The sequence below is a fragment of the Arvicola amphibius genome, chromosome 17 (genome assembly GCF_903992535.2).
Source record: "Arvicola amphibius chromosome 17, mArvAmp1.2, whole genome shotgun sequence".
Classification (NCBI taxonomy): Eukaryota; Metazoa; Chordata; class Mammalia; order Rodentia; family Cricetidae; genus Arvicola; species Arvicola amphibius.
In genome coordinates this window covers 18,591,090-18,614,071 of record NC_052063.2, presented here as the reverse complement: position 1 = coordinate 18,614,071, position 22,982 = coordinate 18,591,090, and the positions used below count along the sequence as shown (strand labels likewise).

Sequence of the window (22,982 nt, the reverse complement as noted above, 5' to 3'; positions counted from 1 at the left end):
GATGATGGGGAAATGAGGGATGGAGGATCAGTTAACTAAAATGGAGTGTGCAGTAAGATGCTAAATGAGAACTTGGTATCTTGCAAGAAAAAGTTAAAAAATATTAAAATGATATAAAAAGAGCAAATAGTAGAGCATGCAGCATGCGAAAATCAGTAATACTAAGTACTAAATGATTAGGAGGAATCAGGGTTTTGAGAATAGGGAAACAGAGGTTGAGGAAGGATAAACCTAACCTAAGTATGTACAAAATCTAGTGCATCTCTGCTAGTTTGTATTCTAATTCCAAACACAGCAAAAGAAAAGGACTATCAGGTACCTTGGATGAGGGAACAAGTCTACTCCCAGGAGACAAAGTTTCTAAATTGAAATAGTGCAAGGCACAGATTCCCTCTCTATTAGTTATTGGTCAGTGAAGCCCCAGATGCAACCAAACCAAACATCAACAAGTGTCATTTTGTTTGTTTGTTTCTCAACATGATGAGTTGCTGAGACACTATTATTACTGAAAAGAGCAAAGCGCTTTTGTTTAGGTTATAGAATATCCATACTTGAGCTAACCAAGAAACTGTCTGCAGGCTAGCTTTCAGTGCTAGAAGGTGCTGGACCATATAGATGCGATGGTCTTTTCCGGTCCTGGGTACTGCACACTGAGATAGTGATGTGGTCACTAGCACAATAATAGCAAAACTATTCAAAGGGGTGAGCATAATCTCGATGGGATTTTAGGTCTATACTACAAGAGGGGTTACTGTAAATATGGTTATCAATTTCCCAACGTTGTATCTGGATTAAGAGAAAATTATAGTATGTCGGTTTTTTATTATTTGTAGTTGGGTCTAATGGGGTTAGTGGTGGGGAGGGTAAAAAGGTACCAGGCGCCGAAACTGCCATCAAGACCAAGTCACGCAACAAGACCGCCCCACGGATTTCAGGCACATCACGAACCCCCTGACCCTCCCTAAAGCAAGCCCCTTCTCTCCCCTCACGTTCTCCCCCTTCCCTCTCCTCCCCTCCACCCATACCTCCCCTCCCTCCCTCTCAAGGCCAAGGAGCCATCAGGGTTCCCTACTCTATGCTAAGACCAAGGTCCTCCCAACTGCCCCCAAGGTCCAGGAAGGTGATCGATCAAGCTGAGAAGGCTCCCACAGAGCCCGTCCATGCAGAAGAATCAGAGCCCAGCACCATTGTCCTTTGCTTCTCAGTCAGCCCCCGCTGTTGGCCACTGTTAGGTTGTCAAACTACTTTCTATGTTTCTGTTTATAGAAAATCCTTGTTTTTGCCCATAGGTCTTAGTCAGAGAATGTCTTATTCCAGTCAGCAGTGATTAATCCAGAGACTCAGCTATGTAATAAGTGACTGAGTGATCAGCTGTAGACAGTATATTTAATTTCAACTCCCTCCCCAAGGCTCTGGGAACAAGGAGGAAAGTAGGCAGAAAGAGTGAAAATCATCCCTTAACCATGATATTCCGTTCTTTTCTAATTATGAAGAATCACTTGAAAATAGCTCCTGAAGACAGTGAGTCTAAGAATTTGCAAATAGAGTTATTTGGATTCAATGATTTTTTTCTCAATCATTTTGTAGTAGAAATATTTTTCTTAAACCATGATCTTCAAACACACACACACACACACACACACACACACACACACACAAACACACACACACATATGTGTATATGTATGTGTTGTTTTTAGCCTGGAGTAAATGCTCAATAACTTTATAGTCATAGAAAATGAAGAGATGTTCTAGGATCATGATGTCAAAATGATAGGACAGATAGGACCACAATTAATAGACTCTTTGCTAAGACATTTGAAAAAAGACATTTCCTCCAGATGAGTGATGGGGTAGCAGTCTGACAAGTTTAAACAAGCAAAGACACTTTCTAGCTAGGCTAGTTTTAAGACCTGAAAGTGTAATCATAAATGAACAATAAAAATAAGAAAGAAATAAGAGAAATGCAGTCAAAATTAAAAATGATTACATTATCTGTATTTCATCATCTAATGCTATACAAAGTGATGAAATGTGTTTTCCTTCACACTCTTGATTTTTTTACTCAGAGCAAGTTGCACTTCTCAGTAAACTTTGAGGTTATTTCCATAAAGAGCTGAAGCAATACTGGGGATCTATATTCATATTTTCTATGAACTGTTGATTGCTAGTTGATAGTTCCGTAGTTGATCCGTGAGAAAATTACCTTGAAGTAATTTTGAGTTATGGCTCTTTCAAAGTTGACTCACATGAATTTTCTGAGTACTAAAGGCCTTAATTTTTTAAGTCATTTACTTTAGCTTCCTCTTTATGGTTAAATTCGGAGACAGTAAATATAATAACAGATATGGGTGTGAAATAGAGAAAAATTAGGAGGGCAAGTTTCTAAATGGAAAGCAGAACTATAGACAGAGGCACATTGAAGGTGGGCACTGTTTCCAAGGGGGAGGGAAAACTAGACTAAAACTGAGAGTAGTCAGTTGCCTTGGAAACTGAAATCAGCTGCCAGTCACAGATGACTAGATGAAATCACAGCAGTACTTGGGGGAAAATGACTGGTTTATTCACATTATAAAGCTATCAATGCTGCTATCAGAACTTATCTTCTATTAATGCAAATCTCATACACCCAGGAGAGAGCAGCGGGTTTGGAACTGAATAAGATCCCAAATGGGATAACAGAGAAACCTGGTCAGAAGGAACGCACACTCTCCTCATGGGCCTTGCACTTTGCTAGGAATAGAGACTTTGTTTTATTGTTATGAGGGGACGTAATTCAGAACCTTGGGGTTTTATCCCTGGTCCTGGAGTTTTTGTTCCCAACATTAAAGGAACCCTTTTTTTTAATGGAAACATTTGGAAGTGTGTAAATTCTGAGGATATACAGTTTTATTAGTCTAATGGAAGTCTAGATTGAAGGAAGTATTTCTGTGAGATGCTTTTGGGATAGTGTTAGGAGTCTCACTTTAAAACCATCATAGATTTGAGAAACAGACAAAGTAATAGAGAATTGTTAAAGTCTGAGACATTAGGATGGTTTCCAATCAACAAGGAAATAAATTCTGTGTGCATTTGCAGGTAATTTTTTCAGCCCCCATGTAGATGGAATGCCAAGCAACCATAAGCAACAGAATACCCCAGAAGATGTAATTGAGAAACATTCAAACACAGTTAAACATTTAGAGTAAAGGATGGATACAACGGATACAACTTGCTATTTTTTTTTTTTTTTTTTTTTTTTTTTTACAATTTATTGACTTCTAAGATACCATTGGTTTCAAATAGGGAAGTACAGGTCACAGTTTTCTGGGAGTATTTTAGATGGCTAACTACTGTGTGATCATGATTCACTTGTAGAAGGTTTCCGTGTTAAGAAGACAAACAATAGGGGAGGAGATGGCAATTTTTAATAAAAAATAAATAAACTGGAAACAAAAAAAACTAGCAAAGCGTAAAAAAAAAGAAGACAAACAATAATTATCACCCCCAAAATTTAGAGACTGTTACCATCCCTGACCTCAATTTGAACTACAGAGCTCTATAAAGAAGAAGCATGATATTGGCACTAACACAGAAATGTTAATCAATGCAATATAATTCTACAATAGCTACTAAAATCATACTGGTGTAGACATCTGATTTTTGATAAAGAGACCAGAAATACACACTGCAAAAGAGACAGTATCTTTATCAAATGGTGCTGTTCAAACTTAATGGCAGTGTGTAGAAGAACTCAAATAGATATGTATTTATCACCCAGCACAAAATTCAACTCCAAATGGATTAAAGACCTCACTGTAAGGTCAGATACATGGATTTTGATAGAAGCCAAAGTGAGGAGTAGCCTTAAATGCACTGGCTCAGGAAATGACCTTCTAAATAGACATCATTAGCACAGGCACTAAGATCAATTAACAAATGGGATGTGATTTAACTGTAAAGTTCTTGTAAGGAAAAGGAGACTGTCATTCAGACAAAGCAGCAGCCTAAAGAAGTGAAATAGACAAAAATCAGTCATTCTTGTCTTCACATTTTTTTTCTCTTATGGTTTCCCTGATTTATTGTTACAAGGCAGGGATTAAGAACTCGAAAAATATAATGGCATAAGATCTAGGAGACAAATTAGTGTAATCTATCTCAACTAAAGCTGTATTTAAAAACAACAAACATACTAGGGGATATTTGACAGGCCTTTAATACTAGATGATGAAGTCTGAGTTTCATAGGTTATGTAGAATTGAAAAATTGAGAGAGAGAGAGAGTGAGAGAGAGAGGAAGACTGAGATAGATAGATAGATAGATGATAGATAGATAATAGATAAATAGATAGATAGATAGATAGATAGATAGATAGATAGATAGATAGATAGATAGACAGACATTGAGGATGGTACTGGGATTATAGCTATAGAGACAAAATGTAGAATGAGAGGGATAAACACTGTAGTTCATTTAGTTCCCAGTGAGATATTAGTATCTAAATTAGGAATTCAAAATAATGAATCTATGTAACTACTGTTGATTTTGATGAGGACCAGGATTGAACACAGAGTCTCATACATGTTGGGCCATTAGTGTTGTACCATTCTGCTCTATCTGCGGATCCAAAAATATTTTAAAAAGGTGAGAATTTTATCAATATATAATGAATGCTCTTTTAGAGTTACATTGTTTCTTTTCCCAATAAATCCATCCATTTATTTATCCAGTCTCACATCATTCATTAAACAGCTAACAGCTGCCAGAAAGTAATATTTTACTCGTTATAAATCTGTGAACAGAATCACAAAAGCCATGTTATTTCTCAAAAATAAACTTAATACTCCCACTTCTAAAACAAGGCCAAGGTTAGAGTTTAACAGCAGTTTAGAAATTCAATTAACTCTGACCATTAATCTTCCTGTTTCTTAAGTCTCCGTTTTGATTTCTTATTCAGCTAAAAGGTTTTTCTGCTACCTTCTAGAATCCATAATCAGTTCACCATCATTTGAATGAAAACAACCTTTGTGTCCCCACCTCTTCTATAAGACAGCCATGTAATTAAAAATAAAAACCTAAATCAACAAATATTATTTCATTACCTAATTTGCCATACGAGAATCACATATTTAGCGATAGCTTTGAAGTGGCTCTGCTCAGATTTCCATCTACAGCATCTTGGGCTAGTTTTATGGCTTCCTGCTGCTTCAGTGTCTTCGGTGGTTTTATAAAAATTAAAAAGAAAGAATGCTGCAGTGAATCTTATAATCAGAGAGAGCAGATGCTCAATTATTAGATACCATCAATATTGTTATTTTGCACAGCATGTGCGATCTACTCCAGATCCAGCAAGACTTCAAGGGCAGGGGTTACAGATTTTTTTTTTTTTTTGCTTTTAAGTTTTTGAAGTTTGATTTAATTGAGAGAGTGGTGTCTTATCTTTGTGTGCTCTGTATTGGAAAAGAGAACTTGGTTTAGTTGGGGAGTACTTAAGGACTTCTGATACTTTTCCCCAAATGGCCACTTAGCGATTCTGAGAGACTCTGTTCTCAGAGGCCATTATTTATATGGAAGGTCAGCTCATGTCTCTGTTTCTGTTGCCTAGTCTAACTTGACAGTTTGCATGTGAATGAAATGTTGCACACCCTAACTTTATGAATAAAGGCTTAGGATATGCTAGAGATACTTTACGTGTGATTCCTTACATGGATCTAAAAAACTGTAGGAATGGAAGTTAAGAACTTTAGTTAACAGGTAATATGCAGCCCAGGCTACTGGAGATGCCAATGTAATTTGAGCAGAATATGCCATCGTTGAGACCGTAATTCTTTAATACACTGCCTGCTAAATGTTATTTTCTCTTTTCAAAAAAAATGAGAGTTGGGGTCCTACGATGTTGACTTAGAAATGCTTGCATTCATATTGTGAAGTTTCACATTATTTTCCTGAGTTCTGTTATGACTGTTGGGACTTTGCTGATTTCCTGGAGACGGTGTTGTAGTAGGTAAACTGTTAGTGGTAGGAAGTGTAGTTGGCTGTTTTTACTCTTTGCTCTTTCCTCTTTTCGGGCTCACTATCAAGCTCCCAAATAATCACATGGAGACTTAGTCTTACTTATAAATGCCTGGCCTTAGGTTTGCGTGTTTCTACCCAGTTTTTCTTAACTTAAAATATTCCATCCTACCTCTTGCCTCTGGGCTTTACCTTTCTCCATTTTTGTATATTTTTCTTTCCTTCTTATTCTGTGTCTGGCTGTGTGGCTTGGAGGCTAGCTCCTAAAATCCTCCTCTCCTTCTCCTTTTCTTGCTCCTCCATCTTCTCTTTTTTCTCCTTCTATTTATTCTCTCTGCCTGGCAGCTCTGCCTAGCTATTGACTGTTCAGCTCTTTGTTAGACCAATCATGTGTTTTAGACAGGCAAAGTAACACAGGTTTCACAGAGTTAAACAAATGTTACATTAAAGAATATAATACATCGTTGCATCACTAAACAAATGTTCTGCAGCATAAATGAGTGCAATACATATTCAACTAACAGTCCACAAAAATGTAGGCTTTAAGGGTAATTGTACTTGAGTCAATATTTGGAGTGAGGCATATTCTTGTTTTGCTTGGTATTTTATTAAAATGTTTTTATCAGTTTAATGTTGTATTTGCTTATCAAGATTTCAAACATGAAAATAGATTAATATCAGTAAACATCACACTTTAGCATATATAAATGTTACAGTGCTAGTCTATTAGAGTGAATCATATGGATTTGTTATTTTTATGGAAGTAAATGGTCAGGTAATGACCACAATAAATTTCTTAAACTTGGAGTGAAATTTATTTTGTTTTCGGTTATCTTTTTAATTGTATTAGTTTTTTACATTCTTAAGTGGCAAAATACTCTCATCTTTGGCAATTTTGTATCACTTTTATACACCAATTTAAAGTATCTTTTTATTTGGAATATATGAATTGCTTAAGAATTTTGATATTGCAGTGATAATTTGATATTTAATGGTTGTGGTCTCTATATGAGAATTACAGGATTCTTCATCTTTCATCATTGTCATTTGGCACCCTTTCTTGATGAAGAAGACAGAATTGGATCACTTCCCCCTTTATATATGCTTTCATTTCGGTTTTGTCAGAGATTAAAGTAGCATAAGTCAGATAAACAAGAAAAAATTCTACTATATGTTTAGTGCATTTTTAGTGCCACCAAAGACAAAATGGACAAGTACTTAAAGAATCAAGAACCAAAGTAATGTACTTTTGTATTTATGGATAAAAATCAGCATGTTTTGAGAAAAACAACTAAATTTTACTTGAAGACAAACATTAGGAAGTCCAGGCCTATTTTGGCTTCTACTGCTAGTAAAGTCATTGTTCTTATTTTAATGAAAGGACAGACTCTGTGACATTTGTCAAAAATTAGAACGATCTCATATTGACTAGTTTTCTTTAATAAATAAAATAAGTAAAGTGTCTGGGTAATATGTTTTGAATTAATGGTGGTTAGGAGCCTATTATTCCCTAGTTACCCATTATATAGAACCATTCTAATATCTGATTCTGTGATACCTAATATCTAATATCTTTCAAATACAACAGGCATCATGCATCATTCATCATTTGTATCTGATTCATTGCAACGAGCAGAATGTATTTCATTTTTATCCATATTGTCAGAAATGTCAAGAATTCCATTTTAAAATTGGGTATAATCTTTCTCCCTCTGTGTGTGTGTGTGTGTGTGTGTGTGTGTGTGTGTGTGTGTATGTGTGTGTGTGTGTGTGTGAGAGAGAGAGAGAGAGAGAGAGAGACAGAGACAGAGACAGAGAGAGAGAGACAGAGATCTGGCAATGCTATTTGCTTTCCTTTCTCAACCATTAAGAATGATACTATAACAAAAACTAACATTTTACATGCATTTTAACTTAATAAAAACTATCATTACAAAGCAATCTGGTATACCCCTTAATCCAATATACCAATTATCTATAATTTTCCTAATATGTGTTTGTATTTCTTTGTATGAATGCATGTGATTTCTATGGATTTTATAAATCATTTCAGAGTAAGCTGGAGATATTGCCTTTTATTTTAACTCTATGTTAAAATTTTAAGAGTTGGATGTTCTCTTAATTATGACATTCCTCATAATCATAAAAATAAAATATAAGATAAGAAATTATAAATAAAAATTATCAAAATAAGAAGTATAGTTTTAATTTTAATATATAGGTATGAAAAACAAGCTGTAATATTTGCCAGTTACAGTAATGTCCGAATTTACATTACCTCCATTCTTTGCATTTGCAATACACTGAAAAGGTACTTTTTCATTATTAACAAATATTTGCCTTTTAAGACTCCTATTGTCATTACTCTATAAACATTTTTTAAATTCATCACTGGAAATATTTTCAAAAGAGCACTGGGGGTGGTAGTTGTGCTTCCCTTTGATTCCAGCACACAAGAGGCAGAGGCAGGTGGCCTGTGAATTCAAGGCCACCCTACACTACAGAGCAGATCCCAGAACAGCAAGAGTTACTAGAGAAACCTTGTCTCAAACTTTCCAACCCCTATGCTTCCCTAAAGAAGAGACACATAGGGTTTGTTTTGCCCTCATGAAATTTCCCTGAGACCTGCATACAGGTATATGTAAATAAAAAGTTAAAAATGTGTATGTGGAATAATGATGAGTATGACTTTCAAGAACCATTTTTTGATTTCTGGTCTTAAGTTTTATATATAGTTTGAGCATTAAAATTTACTTTCTCTGTTGCAATGTTGTAATATGCCAAGGAAACCAAGCTATGGTTAGTATTAAGAGTTTGCAGTTTAAAGTTGGTTACTATGCTTTGTGGAGTAGGAACTCAAAAATAAGCTATTTGACCTGTTTAGAATCAGAATTTTAGAGTTGTTAGAAAATTTCAAAATGATGCTGATAATCTATTTACTAACAAAAAGGAAGCACATCAAACACAAAGAGTTTTCTTTGCTTTATGTCTAAAAGACACTTATGAGTGAGTATATATGACATTTGTCTGTCTGTGTCTTGGTTACCTCACTAAAGATGATGTTTTCTAGATCCATCCATTTGCTTGCGAATCTCAAGATGTATTTTTTCTGCTGTATAGTACTCCATTGTGTAAATGTACCACATTTTCCAAATCCATTCTTCAGTCGAGGGGCATCTAGGTTGTTTCCAGGTTCTAGCTATGACAGACAATGCTAGTATGGACATAATAGAGCACATGTCCTTATTGTATGATTGAGCATCCTTTGGGTATATATTCAAAAGTGGTATTGCTGGGTCTGGAGGGAGGTTGTTTCCTCATTTTCTGAGAAATTGCCATGCTGATTTTCAAAGCAGGTGATATCAAAAGGGGCTGTACCATTTTGTACTTCCACCAGCAATGGAGCAGTGTTTTCTTTACCCCACTTTCTCTCCAGCATAAGTTGTCATCAATGTTTTTGATCTTGGCCATTCTTACAGGTGTAAGATGGAATCTCAGAGTTGTTTTGATTTGCATTTCTCTGCTGCGCATTTCTTTAAGTGTCTTTCAGCCATTTTAAATTCCTCTGTTGATAATTCTCTGTTTAGGTCTGCACTCCATTTATTTTTTTAAATTGGATTATTTGTTCTTTTGATGACCAATTTCTTTAGTTCTTTTTATATTTTGGAGATCAGCCCTCTGACCATTGTGGGGTTGGTAAAGATCTTTTCCCATTCTGTAAGATGCTGTTTTGTATTGTTGACCATGTCCTTTGCTTTACAGAAGCTCTTCAGTTTCAGGAGGTCCCATTTATTAATTGTTGCTCTTAGTGTCTGTGCTACTGGGTTATATTTAGTAAGTGGTCTCCCGTTCCTATGCATTAAAGTGTACAATTCACAATCCCAGAGAGCCTAGACAACAATGAGGACCCTAAGAGAGACATACATGAATCTAATCTATATGAGGAGTAGAAAAAGACAAGATATCCTAAGTAAATTGGGAGCACGGGGACCATGGGAGAGGGTTGAAGAGGAGGAAAAACAAAGGGAAGGGAGCAGGGGATAATGTATAGCTTAATAAAATAAAAAAAGAATCAATAAAAAAACGAAGAGTTAACGCTACATTCATGAGTATTATAAATGGTGGAGTTCAAAGAATGTTACTTGCTTCGCTTGAAGGTTACTAGCTTTGTTACTCTACTGTGTATTGTTATATCAGCCACTATGTACTGGATGACTGTATGACTTTAGAGACACATTAATTTATATTCTTGGTCCCTAGGCCAAACTTAACCTTTATTGCTCCATAGGGTTAAGTCTTTAAATAGGATGCCATATACCCCATTGTAGGTAGAATTTGTTTTGAATAATTAATTGCTGTTTATTTAGATAGGAACATTATGAGTATTATTTTTGCATGAGTTTTGTCTCTTATGCTTCCTCTGCTGTCAATCTGTCCTCGTTTTATTTTCATCAGACAATTTTCTGATGTCTCTAAAAAAAAAAACAAAAAACAATGGCAACATATTTGTAGTGGAATTTCAGGAGTCAGCTACATTCTTCTCACCACAGACTCTCTCCCCAGAGTTACACCACAAATCTTTGTTTTACTTGTTTATCTAGAGTTCCCTGACAGTGCACTTCAGTGACTCCTTAAGCTTTCTTCCTGCTTGACAACACTTTTCACTAGTGGCTCTCCAAGGACCATGAGAGAATCTGGGAAATTTAACCGCCTATAGAACAGCACAAATGTGGCTTTACATCCTGCAAGATTTCTAAAAATTGAGTTAGGTGGTTTAATGGTATCAGGTCAAGATTATGTGCTTAGAAAAAAAGTAAAGCCTGACTACGTAGTAACAAAATTAAAAGTAATTTCTATAGTTATATAACATAGATCTTATAACATTATTTTTTCCAAGGATAATGATGTGAATTTTGCTTCTAGGCAGGGGGATTTACATTTTAGTTAAAGTAAACTTATAAAGAGAGAGTAAAAGTTTGACAAAATTTAAATTCTGCCCAGACTACCCAAGGGTATTGTAATTTTACCCAGACTTTTGAAGTTCACACTTGTGAAATAACAATAGAGAAAGTGGAATATGTTTTTCTACTGCTTCTTAGTACACATGTAGAACTCTTTCTGAAGCAGAGGACTTCTAAACATGGCAACAAACATGCGGAGGGGAGAAATGCTAAAGAAATGGCATCCCTTCCTCCATTCTGGCTAATTCTCATTACAAATAAAAGGAGAATAAATGCTTGGTGCAGCTGTTTTATTTAGTTCCCTAAATCCTTCTAGAGGGTGGACATACACATTCAAAAAGTTTAAAGAAGACACGCACAGCTCAATGAACTCTGGAAGAATGAGTTTTAAGAGAATAAATGCACGAGAGACAAATATTAGGCTGAATGAAATGACAAGGTATTCTAGAATTTGAAAGCGCATCATTAAAGAACTAGACATTTCACTAAGGAGGTTGAGAGGATGTGGAGTAAGGGGAACACTCATCCATTGCTGGTGGGAATGAAAACTTTTGTAACCACTTTGGAAATCAGTGTGGCGGTTTCTCAGGAAATTCGGGATCAACCTACCCCAGGATCCAGCAATACCACTCCTGGGAATCTACCCAAGAGATGCCCTATCATACTACAAAAGCATTTGTTCAACTATGTTCATAGCAGCATTATTTGTAATAGCCAGATCCTGGAAACAACCTAGATGCCCCTCAATGGAAGAATGAATAAAGAAAGTGTGGAATATATACGCATTAGAGTACTACTCAGAAGTAAAAAAACAATGACATCTTGAATTTTGCATGCAAATGAATGGAAATAGAAATCACCATCCTGAGTGAGGTAACCCAGACCCGAAAAGATGAATATGGTATGTACTCACTCATTAGTGGATTCTAGCCATTAATAAAGGATATTGAGTCTATAATTCATGATCCTAGAGAAGCTAGATAGGAAGGTGAACCCAAAAAAATGTAGTTATCCTTCTGAATATTGGAAGTAGACAAGATTGCCAGGCTATATTGAGAGCTTGTAGGTGGGGATATGTCGAGAGCCGGTCTGGGCTCCAACATAGAAAACTATCCTTCCCTGACTAGACTGGAACGGAGTCGCGAGGAATAATCAGACACAATTTACACGGTCATCCTTGAAAGGCAAGATCTCTCGTTTATTCTCCAGTTTATATATCATCCCATGAATTGAGCGGGAAAATACATTAGGCTGTCTCCTAGGTAACCAGGTGAATGGCTTTTTGTCACGTTTGCATCTACCAGTTTGCGAGTATGCTAGCTGTCATGTAGGCCTGAATTAGCATCTCTATAAGACACCCTCCAAATTACAAAAGGAAAGGAGCACCAAACATGCTGATCAGCTTCAGGCAACACCTCTCTTCAGGCGATCTACATTAATAACAAAAGTGGAAGGAGCAGCACGTCCTAGCTATTGTTAGGTTGAGATATTGTTTGTCTGCAAAGCTACCTGACCACCTCAGACTGGGCCTATGGTTCTTGTGCCATACCGAAATATGGGCCTACAGGGGTAAAATGGGGTTAAGGGGAGAGGGGGAGAGAGAAGTGAGAAGGGGAGGATGGGGAGAGCTTGGGGGAATGGGACAGTTGGGATGGAGGAAGAGTGGATATGGGAGCAGGGAAGTATATATCTTAATTAAGGGAGCCATTTGAGGGTTGGCAAGAGACTGAACTCTAGAGGGGTCCAGGTGTCCAAGGAGATGTCCCCAGCTTGCTCCTTGAGCAGCTGAGGAGAGGGCGCGGGAACTCGCCCTATTACTATAGCCACACTGATGAATATCTTGCATATCACCATAGAGCCTTCATCTGGTGATGGATGGAGATAGACAGAGATCCACATTGGAGCACTGGACTGAGCTCCCAAGGTCCAAATGAGGAGCAGGAGGGAGAACATGAGCAAGGAAGTCAGGACCGCGAGGGGGGGCATCCACTCAGAGATAATGGGAGCTCACCAAGGCCAACTGGACTGGGACTGATAGAGCATGTGATCAAACCGGTCTCTCTGAACATGGCTGACAAGGAGGGCTGACTGAGAAGCCAAGGACAATGGCACTGGGTTTTGATTCTACTGCATGTACTGGCTTTGTGGGAACCTAGTCTGTTTGGATCCTCACAGGGCAGGGAACTCTGACTGCTCTTTGGACTGGAGAGGGAGAGGGAGGGGAAACGGGAGGGGGGGGAGGAGGTGAAAATTTGTAAAAATCGTATAATTAAAAAAAAGAACTAGACATTTCTAAGAGGACTAAAGATGAAATGAAAAACAAATTGAAAAAATGAATGTAGCATTTAGGCAATTAAATAAAAGTCTTACAACTATAATTACATTCTTCTCATTCTCTCCTTGGAATTGTTTCCTCCTTCTGATTCTTTTATCTTACATTAGGTCAAATTGAACCAGCTCCTATTTGCCTATCCTACAGTGAATACATCTTTAACTTTCAATTTGATTCCATTAATCCAATGACAAAGTGGCTTATTTTGGATTGACATATTTTACTTACACTAAAAAGTAGTAGTAAATCTACTCATGTTTCGGAGGGTCACATTGCCTTACCTCCCATTGCAGAAGATCATCTTCCCTCTGTCCTTTATGTGTATCTGTACCCATGTGCACAACACATTGCAGAAATTGAAATCAAATAAACTTTAATAGCTTTGAGTGTATAAAGTAGATGTCTTGATAGCTGCATGGGATTCATAAAGAAAAGATATCAATAGAAGATTACTAAAATTTGACATATATACAAAGCACATAGATTACTATCTTCAAGTACATACACTTGATAAACTGGAGGTGGGCAAAGAAAAGTTTGGAAATAGAAATATATTGAAATAATTATATTCTTTATTCAATGAGATTTTTCAGAAGAATAAATTTGGAGGAGCAATCACAGGTCTAGACACACTAATAATACTAATTTGCAATAATTTTAATGAGAAAAGGAAACCAAAATCAATGCAAGGAAAGTAAACACGATAAAATAGTATATTGTTAAGTTATAAGTGAAATACTTAGAAATCAAAAATATATTAAAACAAATAAGTAAAAAGCCTGTTGTGCTGTGGATAATAGGCCCCCCAAACTAACATCATCTGTGATGAAATAAGTTGTAAATAATCTCAGTATAAAAATGGAAATGTTTATACAAAATGAATAACTAATATACAATAAAGAAAGTTGTGAATGATGGACAAACATCATATAGTTTCTTATCAGAAGAATTCCAAATTCAAATGCCAATTAGCATAATTTTTTGAACGTGAGAAAGAATAAATCAATCAGCAAAATTGTTTATGAGATACTGACAGAAATTTACACTCTTCAGCTGGTCAGGATTATGGTAGTCTTAAATATTTGCTCAGGTGGATCAGTGAAATTCACTTCTAAAAATATTTATAAAGTTTTAGCAACTATAAAAAAGAAAAAGCTTTGATGTTCTGATGTTCCAGATGCCAATATTTTAATGGACCTAATTCAGACAAAAATATTAAAAATAAAGTTAAAATTCCTATAAACAAAGGAGAAATACCAATAACTGAAATAGATCTTAAAGGTATCTGATACATTATATTAATTTCCAGTATAATTTAGGGTTTATAATTTGAACAGGAAGAATATGCAACCTTTTAGCCTCTACTTAATTTTGCATCAAATTGTCTAATTACCTGTTGCCAGAAATAAAATGTAACAACCCAATATAAATTTTCCTAATTATAAAAATATTTACTATATACACTCATTTTAAGTTTCATTTGATTTTTATTTGCATGAATATGTGTGCACATAAAGGATGGAAGGAACAGTATTTTCTGAGCTAGAATTATAGGTAAAGTTAGCCTCCCAATGTGAGTGCTAAGAATGCTTCTCTATTAGCACAGCCCATGCTCTTAGTCTCAGAGACACATCTCCACCCTGCTTACTCTTTGAGAGACCTGATGGTCTCTGATGTGGGAGTCCCTTCTATATGCTGTGATATGTTTTATTGCCATTGTTTAATAAAAAAGCTGATTTGACCAATAACCAGGCAGATTAGAGCCGTGTGGGATATTCAAGCAAAGATAAAAGGAAAAAGAAGGCAGAGTTGGAGAGATGCCAGCAGCTGTCATAGTAGCAAGATATGAAGCAACACCATGGCCATGTGGCAATACATAGGTGAATTTAAATATTCTAAGATGTAAAAGCTAGTTAATAATAAGCCTGAGCTAATAGGCCAAAGAGTTTGTAATTAGTATTAAGCCTCAGACTGGTTATTGATGAACTGGCTGGTGAGAGAGAAACCTTCAGTTAGAGGTCTCTAATTTTGGCAGTCTATAAATGTTTAACATTCTCATTTTTCTTGGAATAAATAAAATTATGTTCAGAAGGTTCACTGAGTAGTTCTTGTAAAAATAGCAAGCCCATTGCTCTAGCATGAACACAACATTTTATAAAATAACTAATTTTCCAATGAAAGTCGATAGGACTATTTTGCAGCTCTGGTTTAATGAAATTTCTTTGGAATTTTCTATTTGTTGCCTCAATCTCATTCAGTATCACAGTGTAAGAATATTCACATATAAATCAACAAAATTAAGAATATACTATACCAAAAATAAGGAAAACAAACAAGACTATTATGCAAAATAAACAAACAAGTGAAAAAAAAACAAGTATTCTCCTAAAATAATGTCCTTGTCGACGAACAAAGGAAACCTGTTTACAATTGCTGGGTGAAATATCTAGGAATAGATTTAATCAAAGAAACGGAAGCTATCTACAATAAAACTATAAAACACTCAAGAAATTACTGATGGCATATAGGTGGAAAATGGCTCATCTACATGCATGAGAAAAGTGACTGCAGCTCAAATGAACATACCAAGAATAAATTGTGGAGTGTGGAAATGAGAATGTCATCTTATACCATCATCTTGTATGGTGGTGTGTGTTAGTTTGGAACTCTACATGCTCAAGGGTACCTAAATATTGGTGGAGAAATTTCTTTTAATATCTACTGTGGGAGGTTCTTCTGTCTATGTGTTTCTTTTATTGGTTAATGAATAAAGAAACTGTCTTGCCCTGATAGGGCAGAACTTTAGTAGGTGGGGAGGACTGGACTGAATGCTAGGAGAAATAAAAGCGGAATCAGGGGGCACCTTGGATCCATGGCTGGAGGTAGACATGCTGAAACTTTGCTGGAAGGCCACGACCTCGTGGTGATATACAGATTAATAGAAATGGGTTAAATTAAGAGTTAGTTATTAAGGAACTAGAGCTAATGGACCAAGCAGTGATTTAAATAATATTGTTTCTGTGAGATTATTTTGGTTCTGAGAGACAGGGATGAACAAGCAGTTTTGCAACAAATATCTTATCAACAGAGTGGCAAACCATATGAAGATATTTGAGCTAATATGATCATTCCATAATGACACATGCAATGCTATATACAACCATGTGAAATAGGTGTTATTTAAAGTAGAGTCTATGTAGATGATTAAGCCAATCTTGGTGATACTCACATTATACAATGAAATACTATAATTCAGAATAATATACTGTTACAATATAGGCACACTAAATTTTTCTATGAATTCAAAATTTCTTAAAATATTTGTATGGTAAACAGTAGCAGGAGTTAGGCTGGTGTCTAATGTCACATTTAACATATTTTTAATATATTTAGTTTTATAATTTTTATAAGCATTTATTTCAGCAACTTGGTATACTTACACATTTAAAATCAAGAATATAGTGTAGTTAACAACATTTTCTTCAAAATTAAGAGAGTTTGAACACTTGGTTTTATGGACATTATTGCACATGATCTGATTTGAAATTTCTCTTTTTTGCAAGAGCAACAAAATATACTTTAGAGGCATTTATCAGACATGCAAATGCCAAAAGAATGCATGAATATTTAGTGAATATGATTTTAAATATTGATCAACATTGGAGTAGGAGGAATGTACCATATTATTTCAATGGACTGAAAACCATAGTCGTAGAAATGTACATTTATTAGGAAACCTGAAGTAGGATGCTTATTAACTTATTTAACTTATTAGACACAAGGACATTACCTATGATCTTCACAAGAAACTGTTGTGTTGCCTTTACAATTTAACTTAAAATGTTATTCTTCAAAGCAATTAATTAATTAATTAATTAATTAAAAAAGACCATTATCTTTAAGGCAAAAAGACCTCCTAGCATAGTTTAAAATATAGACAATGTTATAAAATTAAATCTGCATCACACTAAATCAACTCTTATACTGTATGCTAGCAATTTATTAATTTAATAATCAAAAATGATTAGTTTCACATTACTCTTGATTTTCTCTCACACAAAATAATGGCTTGTGTGTTCTCAACTTTGAGGCAGAGTAAAGCATTCATCATGATTTCAGAATAGAATGCTTCTGTTTCTGTATGTAGCTCTGTTCCATGTTCACATCTGCTTTATTCTCCTTGGTGATAGCATATTTTTCGGCACCCATTTAATACATTTGATTGCCTAGCTCCCTCTCTCCTAGTGCCTCATTTTAAAGTTCCTAACTTACATGTGTGTATAGTAAATATGCAAACTATGTTCATTAAGTTTCTACGAGCCATCTGTGCAGTAAAGTCCATTAGCCATATGGCTTTATATTGGTTTCAGGTTTTATCTGAGATGTTTCTGGCTCTTGAGCATTTGTTAACATTTGATTGTAAATTATTCGAAACAGACATCATTTCCTTTGTTTGTGTATTTATCTTCCTACAAGAACATGGTGTAACTGGAAGACTGTTGGTCCCTTAGGAATTGGCTACACAGTTCTTTGATTCTGCCTTTATTGTTGGTATGTTACATTCTCTAAAATCACATTATTCTGTACAGTAATGCTGGAATGAACTAGGAAGTTGTTAAACTGTCTTTTTGTTTTGCTACTCACAAGTTAGTGTTTCATAATTATTATTACATCTCCGGTCTAGCCAAACTCCAACAACATACACCTTGACAGTAAGTCTTAAAGCATATAAATATCCCTTCAGACTCACCTATCAATACATCAATTTGTCATACCCCTTGTAACTAATCATTTAGTTGAGGGAGTACATTACAAATATGCTTTTTTGTGGGAAATATACAAAAGAAATGAAACGTGAGATTCATTTAGGTATTTACATGGTGATTTTCCTAGCTTTCCTATACAGAATAGCCAAAGATAACCCAACTATCCAACTACACTTGGAGGGATAAACAAGATGTGTTATACATATAACAGAATAGTATGTAGTTGTGAGGTGGAAGTAAATCCTGACCCATCCTATAATATTAAGCAGCTTTGAAGACATTCTATTTAGGGAAATATGCCAGTCACACAAAAAGATATATTATAGTTCATGATATACTTTCATTAGCTACATAGGTCATCAGATTCCATAGAGAAGTAAGTTCAATCATGGCTTCCCAGAAAGGAGGAGAAAATAATTGAAAATGATGGTTAAACAAGTAAATAAATAGTTTTAATTAATTAACAAAAAATGGAGAAAGGAGTGGTGGCCGTCTCTGATTCTGATGTTTGTACCATAACACTGGTTAACTTAATGGTTAAATTCTTCTTCTTCTTCTTCTTCTTTTTTTTTTTTTTTTTTTTTTTTTTGTTTTTCGAGACAGGGTTTCTCTGCAGCTTTTTTAGAGCCTGTCCTGGAACTAGCTCTTGTAGACCAGGCTGGCCTCGAACTTCCAGAGATCCGCCTGCCTCTGCCTCCCGAGTGCTGGGATTAAAGGCGTGCGCCACCACCGGCCCGGCAATGGTTAAATTCTTATGTATGCTTCGGCTTAATTTAAAAATGTAACGAAACTGTGAATGACTACAGCAAATAACTAAGTTAAATCACTGACATTTTCTAAATTAAAATTTTAACTGTAGAAATGTTTCCAGTCTGACTTACTAAATTCTACTCTGGTTTTTTTTATAGTGAAATTACAGCTATTTCCTGAGTGTATCCTATTAACCCCATGCCAGTTAGGTAACAGATTAACACCTTCACTATTTGAGGGAAGCGTGTCAAGGAGCAGGACCTTGTCTGGAGGTGAAACAACAGAGTGTTCTAAGTGGAGGTGAACCGTCCCACCCATCATGGAAGCTCATTAATCTTATGAAGTCCCTGAAGCTGACAAGATTCCCTCGGGCTCTCCCTCCCCAAGTGCAAATAAGGTATAAGGACTTCTGAGCCATTCTCAGACAAGCTCAGCTGCCTAGGAGAGGCTCAAACCCACTGAACTATGTGGAAGCGACACTCTCCAATTAGCACACATGACAATTATGTGCCTGCAGGTTGTTCAGCATGCTCCCAGGTTTCTGGTTTCCATAGCTGTCACCTATGCTTGTCACCTGTGTCAGCATTAGAGATGCAGATCAAGTGTCTCTGAGTCATTTCTTTTTCTGTTTGTCGCCTTAATAAAACTCATTGTTTCATCAAGACGGACTTTGGCAGTGTTTGCACTTTGGTCTGGTATTGATTCCCTATCAGGGGAACGAGTTTGTTCAGGTCTTCTAATGATTGGGCTCACACAAAAATGTCTAACTCCTAATGAAACATACACACACACACACACACACACACACACACAAAGCTATATACAAACATACACACACAGCTATACACACACACAAACACAGCTATACACACATATACATACATATATATATGTATGTATATATACATACATACATACATATATATATGTATACACACACACACACATACATATATATATGTACTGACAGATGTGGGTTCTGAGCACTGATTTTGTGTCCCTTGCAAGAGCACCATCTCAGCAGTCTCTCATCTGACTCATATTTCGAGTGTGGTGGCTATTGAAATCCAAGCAGCCGAAGCAGCAGTTTTTTTTGGACTTCAGGATCATTAACCACAAGCCATTCTCCATTCTCCTTTCTAACGCAAACTGGTCCATGGGCCATGTGTATTCACAGATTCCTCTTGGCTCCCTTGGACCCCTTTGGCAGTTTTCCTTCCCTTCCAGCACCATGACTTTGTTTAAGCCACCATTTGCAAGAGTCGGGGAAGTATTTGCCTTTGTTCTTGTTTCACACGGTGTCGTTGGAACTTATTCTTCTTCAAATCCTGCACAATATGGCATTGAATTTGCATCAAATAAAGCCATAATCAAACAAAACTATTGAATAACTTGGAGAAGGCAGTGTCCAGTCTAGGACTCAGTATTCCCCTCGAAATCTCCACATGAAAACTCTTTTAATTAGCAGCATGGAACCATAACTTTGAAGAAATGCAAATGAGAGCTTGGGAAAGAAGGTTAATGTTTTTCCTGCAAAATATGCCTTTTAAAATCTCTTTGGAAAATTTTGTCATGGAAAGACTTTTGCATACAGCTGAGTAGCTTCCAAGTCTTTCCCCCTATTTTTGTTCATAGAAGGTAAATTGTACCTGAAACTTCCAAATTATTTAGGCAAAAGTGGATTTTCTCTTTTGTTTATTCTTTACATCTTTATAATAAATAACATAAGCTGACAAAAATATATCAGCTGACTATAATACCACAATAATATCAGCCATCTCTATATCTTCTCTAAGTATACTTTTAAATTTTATTGTACTTTAGCTACTCATTTTTAATTTTTTTTCAGGGAGAGCACAAACGCAGTACCCCATGGCTGTAAACTATGCAGTTGAATTATGTTTACAGCGGAAAAATGGCAGTGGTTAGCATATCTTGATTACAATGGATAAGGCTCGCCTCTGGAAAACCACTTTGGTGATCATGGTAACTTCCCGAGTTATATAGGTAAATATTTTAGATATATTTTTTAAATAAAAGTGTCTTTCCTCCATCTCTGTCATAAGGACAATTGCTTCCTAATTTTGTCGCTTTGCCCTCTTTACCTAGTTTATACACATGAAAAAAAATCCAGACCCATGAGAACTGAAACCCAAGAGAGACATCTGGTCATCATAAGGAAATGCAGGACATGCCAATAGCAAAAAGTCACACTTTTGGGTTACCATCTGTTGCTCAGAACTAATGGAGGAGGGAAAGGAGCTAATTGCAAATAAATGACAGACACACATGTTGCTGATCAAAACAGAATGGATGGTAAGTGCCACTCTCCCCACTGTTACTGTTTGACATTGATAATATGAATGCCTTGTGGCTAAGTTAGGAAGTACTTCAAGTGATAAACATCTCAGGAAGAATCAAATATTTGGATATAACATCGACGTCAATTAATTTGAACCATTAAACTCAACAAATGTCAATCACCTCATCAAATAACACTTAATACACATGTAGAAAATGCCTACTAACTTCTTGCTGAAGATGTTTACTATTGGCAAGGCAACCTAGGGAGGGCAGAATTTAGACCTACACTTTTTCATATAATGGATTGTGGGATTGAAACATTAACTACCAAGATGTAAAGAATCTAAACAGCCTGTGGTGGGCTGGTAGGCAGAAGGATGATATTTGTATATGTGTATGTGTGTGGATATTTGTATGCATGTGTGAGTATGTACATGTGCGTATATCCATGCATATCTGTACATGTTAATATAGATAAAATATTCTCATAAACCTATACATGTATGTTTAAAATATTTATGTTATAGTAAAAGTATATGTGTTAATGGCCCTCTGATAGCCATTCCCAACAGCTTTAGGTCTTTTAACTCTCTAGGACATATTCTGAATGCTATTTCAAATTGTAGAAAGAGGTTTTGTGCTTTAAGCAATTGCCCTGGCACAGCTGTGAAGTGGTATGGGTGTTTGGAGAGACCACACTGTTGGTATTGAACGTGTTTATTCATGGCTTGACTGTACTGTTTCCCTTGCTGTTTCTAGTGCAAGGTGGAATACTGGACTTCTCTTTAAGGTGACTGGCACAGTAATGATCTGTGCTATCATCCATGTGTCTGGGGATCCTGGGACTGAGCAATGACAACTGTATAATGTTCCGCTCAAGTCGCTGTAAAGACTTTCTTTTTGCTCTGTGAAGTTCAAATGTCTCTGGAATTTGTCTGACACATCCCATATCTCCAGCAGCAGGGATGTTGCTTTTCTGGAATCGCCTGTGACTGTTGGCCTAGCCCCATCTCGACGCTGAAAGTGAGATAAAAGATGCAAGAGTCGAGGGAGGTTAGAGAAGCTCTCAGTGATGTGGACGAGAAACAGATCCCCGAGCACTTAGAAAGGAAGATAAAGCTTAAAATGCAGCCTTCCTAAACATTCCATTGACACTTCTCTCCCTGGATAATTTCAGTTTGAACTACAGAAATGGAAGATCAGCAGAAGCACCCTGGCTCCGCGAGGGTTCAGTATTTACACAGCTCTGACAGGCAATAAAGTGTCAGTAGATGACAAAGATGCTTGAGCTCAAGGACACTGCAGAGGTGTTTTATAACACAGACTTCAGTTTGGCTTCGTTTCTTTTTAAAAATTATATTAAAACGTTAGTATGAAGAATTTGAAAATAAAAACATCACATTGTGAAATTAACCAGACCCAAAGTCCACACATCTCAATGAACATTTATACATTTATAATAGTCATTCTGTAGCTGTGGAGCTCAGAATGGATTTTTCACTTTATACTTTCATGACTAGATATGTTTTTATACATTTATTTATGGCAGAGTTATAACTAGAAAACAAGTAGCGTCATAACTTCTTTCGTGGACGGAAATGTATAGGATGGAGTATAAGCGTCAAGCAGGTTTTTTGTTTTTGTGTGCGCGTATGTGTTTCTTTTTCCCTTCTGAAACCATGTAGCCATGTATAACGATTAACATTCTACACTTTAAATCTTGTAATTATCATGAAAAATTTGAGGTTTTAGCTTTCTTTAGAGTTGAGTAGTATTATATATATGCCTGATTTTCATTACCTATTCATCTCATGAAGGGCAACCAGGTCGGTTCTATTTTTTTTTCTGGTAGAGAAAAGAACAATAAATAGAGTGGTG

At 36.0% G+C, this 22,982-nt stretch overlaps 1 non-coding gene across 1 annotated transcript; it reads right to left on the bottom strand.

Annotated features, from left to right (window-relative positions):
- Positions 1-20,645: 20,645 nt before the first annotated feature.
- On the bottom strand, positions 20,646-20,811 carry LOC119803742. The gene has a single exon (XR_005283705.1). It is a non-coding gene; the product is annotated as a U1 spliceosomal RNA (small nuclear RNA).
- Between the last annotated feature and the right edge of the window lie 2,171 nt (positions 20,812-22,982).